The sequence below is a fragment of the Arachis hypogaea genome, chromosome 5, assembly GCF_003086295.3.
Source record: "Arachis hypogaea cultivar Tifrunner chromosome 5, arahy.Tifrunner.gnm2.J5K5, whole genome shotgun sequence".
Taxonomy (NCBI): Eukaryota; Viridiplantae; Streptophyta; class Magnoliopsida; order Fabales; family Fabaceae; genus Arachis; species Arachis hypogaea.
The window spans coordinates 106,360,248-106,369,827 of record NC_092040.1 but is presented as its reverse complement, the minus strand read 5'-3'; the positions used below and the strand labels follow the sequence as shown (position 1 = coordinate 106,369,827).

Here is a 9,580-nt window from a genome sequence, read left to right as displayed (position 1 = left end):
CTCGAGGATTGGAAAATACTTTCATGTCCCTGACTCTCCGGAAAAGTGGACATATTTACTCCTCCGTTAGAGTCGCTCTATTTGGCCTGACGAAAAACGGTGACGTGGCTCCCGTGGTGCTGACCTGGCCGTTACGGGCTGCCACATGGGATGTACTTTTGAAAAGATCATTCCCTTTCCACGATTCCGCAAACCGACTCGGATACCCAAAACCCTCAGCAACCTTAAGCAAAACCATCACCTTATCATCACAAGGTCCAGGAATATCTCAACAAAAACTATTTATCCCATCAAGAGTAACCTGCACACCCTTACCGAACACTGGCACAGGACCCTGCAACTCATTGTTGTCCAAAGATACGTTCTTCAAGCTTGGAAGCGCCATCAATGAGCTCAGAACGACCCTGGTTAGCTTGTTATCCCTAAGCTGCAAATCAAAGAGACTATCGCATTTGGACAAATCAGGGATCCCACCGGTGAATTGGTTCTTGTGGAGCCACAACTGAGACAACTGCGTCATGTTGGAGAGAACCTCAATTGTCCCCGATAAACCGTTTTCCTGGTTGTTAAGCCACAGGTTGATAATCGAGGAGGAGGCGAGGGACTTGGGCAAGGCTCCGGTGAGGTTGTTGTAGGAGAGGTGAAGGTTCCGGAGACTGGGGAAGGAGTCAAAGATGTCCGGAAGGTTGCTGGTGATTCCGGCAGAACCGAAATCGAGGTCGTTGAGGGTTGATGATTGAGTTAAGTCGGTGGGGAAGGGCCAGGGGGATAGGGAAGGGTTGTTTTAGAGGCTGAGTTTTTGGAGGCTGGTGAGGCCGGAGAATACGGCGGAGGGGACGGAGGTGAAGTTGTTGCGGTCGAAGTAGGCAGTTTGGAGGTTAGAGAGGTCGGATAGAGAAGGGAGTGGGCCGGAGAGGGAGTTTTCTTGAAGATCGGAAGGGAGAGTTTCGGTGAGGGACTTAGAGGAGAGTGTTATTTTGGTGACGTGGTTGGAGGAGTTGCAGGTAATGCTGGTCCTTTGGCAGTAAGGGGTATTGGGGGACCAGTCGGTGGGCGGGGAGGTCAGGGATTTAAGGAGTTTGGACATCACGGCTGAGTAATCGGCTGTAACGGCGGCGATGGTGACAGAAAGGAGGAGGAGGGAGAGTAGGGTTTTGGGGAGAGGCATTGGGATTTGGTGAGAGATTAATGAGGTTGGTTGGTTGGTTGGTGAGTGTAACTGAGAAGTGAGAAGGAAGGAGAAGGAAGTCGATGACAGACAGACACTCCCTTCACTGAGAGACAGAGAGGGAAAGCGTTTGTGTCCTCTATGCTACGTGCTACCCACAACTTATGCCCTCGGAGAGAAACGGTGACATTTTGGTTCCTAGGACTAATATGTCCTCTTTTCAAAAGAACATCCCATGTGGCAGCCCGTAACGGCCAGGTCAGCGCCACGGGAGCCACGCCACTATTTTTCGTAAGGCCAAACGGAGCAACTCTAACGGAGGGGTAAATATATCCACTTTTTCAGAGGGTCAGGGACATGAAAGTATTTCCCAATTCTTGAGGACGAAAATGTCCGCGAAAAAAAAGGTCAGTGACGAATTTGCCCTTTACTCAAAAAGTTAATTGAATTTTTTTAAGTATTGGCTCAGTGTTGGTATTTTTGCTAGAAATAAAGTATTTATTAATCGGGGTTTGTGGAAAAAAATTGGAAACTAAAATCGTTGTCCCGGCCAATAAGCCCAAATGAAGGGGGCAAATTGGTACTTTGCTAAAAAAATGAGTGCAGCATTGGAAATGAAAATAGAATATGAAGGGCAGTCTCGTCACTCAAGAACAAAGCGTTGGGAGCACTTCGACATATATGCAGGCATGCAGCTGTGTTGGAGGGGGAACACATTCACGGATAGCTCGTTGTTTCTCTCTCTTTTCTTTACCATATTCCGTGAGAGTGAAACCAAAACCAAAAGAAAGAAAAATCATTTTCATCTTCACGTACCAAATTAACAGATAGAGAGGAATGTTGCATGATCTTCACTTTCATCGTGAGTGAAATCACAAAATTAAAACGGTGAAATAAAAATGGTGATTCCTGATCACTAAATTTGAAGAACACAATTATTCATTAATTTTTAGATTATCCTATATATGTAAGTTAATTTATTTAATATTAATTTTAATTAGTATTAGTATTGTTTAGTATTTTTTTGGGTAAAGTACTGTTTTGATCTCTAATGTTTGGAGTGAATCTTATTTTAGTCTCTAACGTCTTAATCGCCCTATATTTATCCTAAAATATTTAAAATGACATTAATATTATCCCACCATCAAATTTTTTACTAATAATTAACTAAATGACAATAGACAATATAAAAGCAAGTTTTTTAAGAATAAAAGAAATGAGAATGGGAAAGTGGACTTTATTCAAGGTCTTCAAGCCTTTTATTAGTATTAGTTAATATTGTTTAGATATGGTTAATATATCAGAATTTGAACAAGTTACTTAATTAAATTGTTTGAAGATTAAAATTATTAGAATATAATTTTTGTAAACTGCAAACGCATTTGCAATATTTATATCTCTATAGAAATTGCAAGAGGCTATGGTGGATTTAAGATTGAACGTAAACTGCTATAGGGTATAGCAGTTTTTGAGAAAACTGAACCTGAAGAAACCGCGAGAGGCTATAGCAGCTTCTTTTTAATTGGGTTGTTTTGGAAACAGTGTGACCCTGCAGCGGGTTTTTTTATATAATGAATGTCTATAAATACCTAGTATGAGGCAATGGTGAGGTAGTATAGTGTCATTTTCACAAATAGAAAGTGAGGAGAGTTTAACTCTAATGTATTGCTCTAGAAAAGTTAAAAAAAAAACAAAAGGCACGGTATTAAATTTACTGATAAAGAACCAATGAGTGTTTTTATTTGGTCATCAAATACGTTGTCAGAGCTAAAAATTAGTATATTGCAAAAGGTGGGGGTGTGTGGGACAAAGTGGATGAAGAAGTTGTTCTACAAGATTCCTATTTCGGTTGTGCTAACTGGTGTGAAGTATGAAACATTTGTGATAGGGTCCGACGAAGATATGCAGATTTTGTTTCATTGTCGGCGAAGTTTCCGGAAGTGAGAATACACGAGCTATATGCCAAGTTGGAGATGGCGTCGACAGTTCTGGCCTTCAACGTTGAATCCTCAGTCGACTACGGTGGGGGTGCTTATACCTTGATGCCTGTCATTGCGCCTGCTTGTCTGTTGGTTGATTCTCAATCTATTGCAGTTGGAATAGTTAGGTCACCACATCTGATTTTGGATATTCCAGGTGAGGGTGAATCAGATCGGGTTGAAAATGCAATGCGAGAGGATGATTCGGACGAAGAGCCTGCTAACATTGTTGGGGATAGTGATGAGGATACCTGGACTAACATCAGGGGCCATCAAGTTCCGACACATAGCAACATTCTCCACATTTCTCAACCCTAAACTTGGAAGCCATCACTTAACAACCGGACATAGATCCTACTATTGGGGGTTAAGGATTGCATGAGGGAAATACTGCTACGGAATTTTAGATTGGCCAATCTTTCTAAAGAAAAGAGGAAGCAATGTTGAGTGTAAAGGATTATAGCATCCATCGTAGAGTTGAGTATAGGGTGATAGAGTCAGATTATCTTAAGTACCATGGAAGATGCAAGGAGTTCGATAAATGTTGCACGTGGTTGATTCGCATCACACTTCGACAACGAAAGAGTGCCTAGGAGGTTAGAAGGTACATAAGTGGTTAAATAAGTGACCCACCTAGTGAATAATAATGTGATATGAATGTTTAATCCGAGAGCTAAAACGTTAATAACTCGGAACAAATAATGAAACTCTCAATGCATCGATCAATACTTAGATGCCAACGGAAAAGAAAAGTCATCAAACACATACGGCTTGAGAGTGGGGAACCGCCAGAAGATCCAAGACTGTAGTAGTTGTAGGGACCTACCAAGTTCGTGACATTTTTGTTGGTCACCCCACACATGCATCGATATAGCCATGCCAACGCAGCTGAACCCCAACTATAAGTGCTCATCTCGTCAAGCCTCGTCATAAATGGCAACCACTGAATATGTACCCGATTTGCACTCTTGTCACCAAACAGCTGAGTGGATAGCATCATCATAATGTATGCACGTGCGTATATACGTACAGTATCCTCACTCGCATCAGCTGGTAGCACCCTGAACCTCTCATGGAACCATGTGAAGTGGACTGTGAACTACTTGACCTTATCCGGTGGCGGCAACTCGCTGAATAACTCCTGAAACCACTCCCAAGTCGGTCTGCCATCCTCCATAAACTAATCAAAGTTTGTGAGGCACCCAGTAACAATCTTCCCATCGACGGGCAACCCTAGCTGATATGCCACATCTTACAGCGTGAGGGTACATTCTCCGAATGGCATATGAAAAGTGTGCGTCTCAGGACGCCATCTCTTAATGAATGTGCTAACCAGGGACTCGTCCAACCAGAACCAATGCATGTTCAGCCTAGTCAAGTGGTACAAACAAGCCCTCTCAAAATAAGGTATGATCCTTTCATGTAAAGGCATATTCTGTTACCTCCAAAAGCTGTAAATACACCTACTTAATTGTATGATGTGAGAAAAATAACCACATTTTAAATAAATTCTAAAACTTATAAGTCGAAACCATAATTTTTAATCCGAAACAAAAACCATGAGTGTCTTATCCATCTATTCTTTTAACTAAAATTTTAAATATAGTTCTCTTAATATTATTTATTAGTCTAATTTTATTAAAATAGAGAAATATGTATGACCTTTTACATAAAAATATAAAACAAATGTTAATGTATTTTAGGACAAGTAAAAAATTTTCAACTTTTATTTATAAGTCCTAGATTTTAAACTTTAAAGTTTAAAATTTAAATCTTAAATTTCAAATACTAACTACAAACCTTCTAAATTTAAAATTTAAAACTTAAAATTTTTAAATCTTAATTTTCAAATACTAACCTACAAACCTTAAATTCTATATTTAAAATTTGAATCTTAAATCTCAAATACTAAACTACAAACTTTCTACATTTAAAATTTTAAATTTTAAATCTTAAATTTCAAATATTAAACTATAAATCTCAAATTCTGTATTCTAACTCCTATACCCTGAATACTACATTTTATGTTATAAACTTTAATACTTAAAAGAAAACAAACTTATCTTTTCATTGATGCCGCCGACGACGTGAGCAACACCGTTGAGTCGGCACAAATTGCCTTCGTTTGTCATAGTCCCACTTGAAAATGGCCCTATAGGAATTCCAAATGGTCAAATCTTCTCTCTCTTTTATAGACTACATGTAAACTGTAACCCCCACTTGCTGTTTGTGCAATGACGCATTACCCAAGAAATCATTAGAATCTTTCGCAATTTCTTTGCATTCAGAGTCCTTCAAAAACTGCTATATTCTGCAATTGTTTCTGGCCATCACACGTTTCAAAGTAAACTACTACATCTTGTAGCAATTTACGTTTAATCTCTAAACTAGTATAACCTTCTGCGATTTTTATAGTTATGTAAATGTTGTATTTATGTCTGCAGTATTAAAAATTGTATTTTGATAATTATGATTTTCAAATAATTTAAATAAGTAACTTCTCTTTAGAATTTGTTAGTGTAATTTAGAAACTTAGTTTAGTTAAAATATTAATATTCAGTGCTCTAATTTTTGTAAATATGTTTCGAAATAACAAAAAAGTGTTTGTAATTAGTTAAAATGTTAGAATATGTAGAAGAGATTTTTTTAATATAGTTAAAGTTAATATAAAATTAATGTGATTAAAGCTATAATTTTTTGTAATATATTTAGGTATAATAGAATAATACGTGATTAATAAGAATGAAATATTGAAAGTTGTAAATAATATTCTTTTATAAGATTGTTACTAGCGTTAATAATATGTTTAGAATTGAAAATATCAAGTTATAATTAATATTAGAAATATGTTTACTAAGATTTTTACTAATATATTTAGGTATAAATAATATTTTTTTTATAAAATTTTTACTAACGATAATAATACTAAAAGATTTTAGTATGATTTTTATTTTTATGTTGCCATGCTGAAACGGTAATAATAAGTATGAATGATTTTTTAATACATTTTATTATGTTAATAAAAAAATTTGTGTAGCAAACACTACTTTACTGAAAAGTAAGAAAATGGTTGTTTTGGAAAAAATAATAATTAAATTAGAAAGTTTCTTTTTCTTAGAAATTTTTTTAATAAGTTTAATTATATAAATAATTAAATTTGTTTAGGAGTAGTGGTTTTTAATTATGTAGCTATTGTATTCAAATGCAATAACATAACATTTATAACAAAAACTTTGTAACAAAATTTGAACGGTTACAAATTATGATATTTTTGTAACAAAAAGATAATTTATTATAAAATGCTCTAATATTTTGTAATAATTTATTTTTTTATTATAAATTATATTGACTTTTGTAACGATTTAATATTTTGTTAAAATTTTTATCATGTTTTGTAATAAAAAATTAAGTTGTTGCAAAAATTTAACATATTTATAATAAAATATTTATTTATTTTAAAAACTCTAATTATTTTATAATAAGTGATTTGTTTATCACAAAATTCAATAATTTTTTGTAACTAAAAAAAATTATTTTAAAATATTAAAATTTTTAGTGGTAAAAAAATTGGTAAAATTTGAATAAAATTCTTAATTTCTAATCCCAGCTCTTAGCTCTCACTCTCTCTCCTAACTTTAATCTAATCCTTATATACTCAGTCATTCATTCCCTCTCTCTTTCTCACTCATTCACGGCACAACACTAACTCACATACTGTACTGTCTTCTCTTTTTTACAGAATCATCACCTCTACTCTGATCTTCTCTGATTTCTGCGATCGTTATTTAGTCCAACAATTGTCATCGTTCTCACTCTTTGTAAGACCCCAAATTTTTAGAAGTTTTATTATGCACTATTTTACTAAAAAAATTTGTCAGATACCGTCAAATTTACCGGTGAATTTACTAAAAAAATTACCGGTAATTTATTTACCGTTAGAATAAACTCGACAGTATAAATCTTGTCGGTAATTATTTACTGGCAAATTTTTTCGTTTGTCGCTAATTACCGTAAAGAATTTCCGCTAATAATTTTTACCATCGGGTTTATTCTCCAATAAATCTGATGGTAATATATTATTTACTAATAATTAAATTAATAGCTACTGGCGGATTTAACCCACAGTAGATCAGCTGACAAACTTAAATTTTAATTTTTTTAAAAACAATCCAATCCAATTCAATCTAATTTTAAATAACAATTTTAACAACAAGACATAAGTCTCAATACAAACATAAATCTTATATATCAAATTCTGAAGGAAACAAATCCAATATATAAAGATAAATGACATATCAAGTCTTAATAAAAAGTATTATCCTTTAAAAAAGTGTTGTAGAATTGCTTATCCACATATGAACAATGGAATATTTAAAAAAGTATTATTTCTTTCTACTTTTTATTTTTCTAACTTGCAGTTTGTAACACAAAAGAAAAGTCTTCTTACAATTCCTTGACAAAATCATAAGTAGCTCAAAAAATAAAAATAATGAAAAAAAGAGTAGGGTGCAATATAACCTCGACAAAATCATGGACAGAATTAAGTTTTTTTTTAATTATTTTTAATAATTTTTCTTTCAATCACTCCACCTTAATAATCCTAAAAAAAAGAAAAACATGTACAATAACAAAGAAAAATAATTATATTTAAACTTAATTTGGTAAAGTTTTTACTTTTCAAAAGTAACTTATAAAAGTTAATTTTTAAAAGATGACTTTTTAAAAGTTGTAGCATTTATGTTTGGTAAATCAAATAAAAAATAACTTTTAATAAACATAAGCAACATCAATTGTGTTTGGTAAAATAGCTTTTAAAATTTAAAAATACTATAACAGACATAAATGCAAGCATTAAATTTAAAAATTAGTTAACATGTGAAGTTATATTAGACTTTTAAATTTTGAAAAACACAAGCCAATTTTGAAAAGCTATATCTTAGGTGTTTTAAAAAGTATCTCAATCTTTTAAAAACTACAAATACAAACACATAATTTTTTTTATTTACCAAATATAAAATGAGGAGTTTGAACTTTTAAAAAGCACAAACACCTCTTCAAAAAACTTTACCAAACTAAGTTTTAAATAATGAATAGTTAAATACCACTGCAATATAAAATAATTAATGAGTAACTCCAAAGATGATTTTTATAATTTAAAATTTATATAAATGATTTGAATAACACAAATACTAAATAATAATAATAATAATAAAAAACATGTTAAAGAAACTTACCAACTAAGAACAACTCTGCTAAATCCTACATTAAATGAAAAATTCTAGCACGTACAAGATATAAAAAATTCAATCTAGGTCCACGGATTTTCATCTAACTGCTCTCAAACAAAAGTTATAAATATGTTTAAAATGTAAAAATAAAATATCAAACAAATGACAAACAATATCATTATTACTTATTACTTATCGTTTGAGCTGGTATGGCCATAAAAGAAATATTCATCCTATGCTTTACAGGGTTTCTGGTTCAACTGGGTTTTAAGTTTCAATACTATTACATTAGCAATAATCAACAATCACTAATATTTTTGGAACCGTGACCTAAAAAAGGTACCTATATATAGTCACGGTTCTTTTAAAAATTGTAACAAAAAAATACATATGGTCACGATTTTTTAAAAAAAAGATGATCTAAAAGAATTTATAGTCATAATTTTGAAGAGTGACCTAAAAGGGTCTATGATTACGGTTTTGGTGGGTGACCTAAAAGAGTCTATGATCACGGTTTTGAAAAGTGACCTAAAAAAGTATATGGTTACGATTTTAGAAAAAGATGACATAAAATGGTCTATGATCACGGTTTTAGATGGTAACCTAAAAGGGTCTATGGTCACGGCTTTAAATGACCTAAAAGATCTATAGTCACGGTTATGACTGAATCAACCAGTTCAATTTGTGATCAACCGATTGAACAAATGACCCAGTGATCTAATAGTCTGACCAGATTTATTACCAATTTAGTTCTGATAACTATGATAATAACGAATTAAAAGTAAAATAAAAATTAAAAGTGGTAAATAAAAGAAAATGAAAGTGTATGTCATTGTTGTAAGAATTGAACCGGTAATCAAATCAGTCAGGTTACTGATTTACTAGTTCAATCAATAAATCATTAGTTGAACCGATAAATTTGGTTCTACGTAAATAAAAAATATAAAATAGTAAAAAACTTAAAAAATTCAAAATACATATCTTCACCAACATTTTAAGAATAACCAAGTCTCAAATTCTAAAAATAACTAATATAAGGATAGACATGAAATTTGTTAGTACTACTACAATAGTATCTTAATTTGACACAATAAGGATAACAATCAATGAACTATATCCAAGGAGTGATTTTAAAGTCAACGTATTATTCTTCATCTAACAAATGTGGAACTACATCCTGATTGGTTTCATTTTGATTTACATTT

The 9,580-nt window shown here is 32.7% G+C and overlaps 1 pseudogene; it reads right to left on the bottom strand.

Annotated features, from left to right (window-relative positions):
• Nucleotides 1-55: 55 nt before the first annotated feature.
• On the bottom strand, nt 56-1,168 carry LOC112803947 (receptor-like kinase TMK4; annotated as a pseudogene).
• Nucleotides 1,169-9,580: the final 8,412 nt, after the last annotated feature.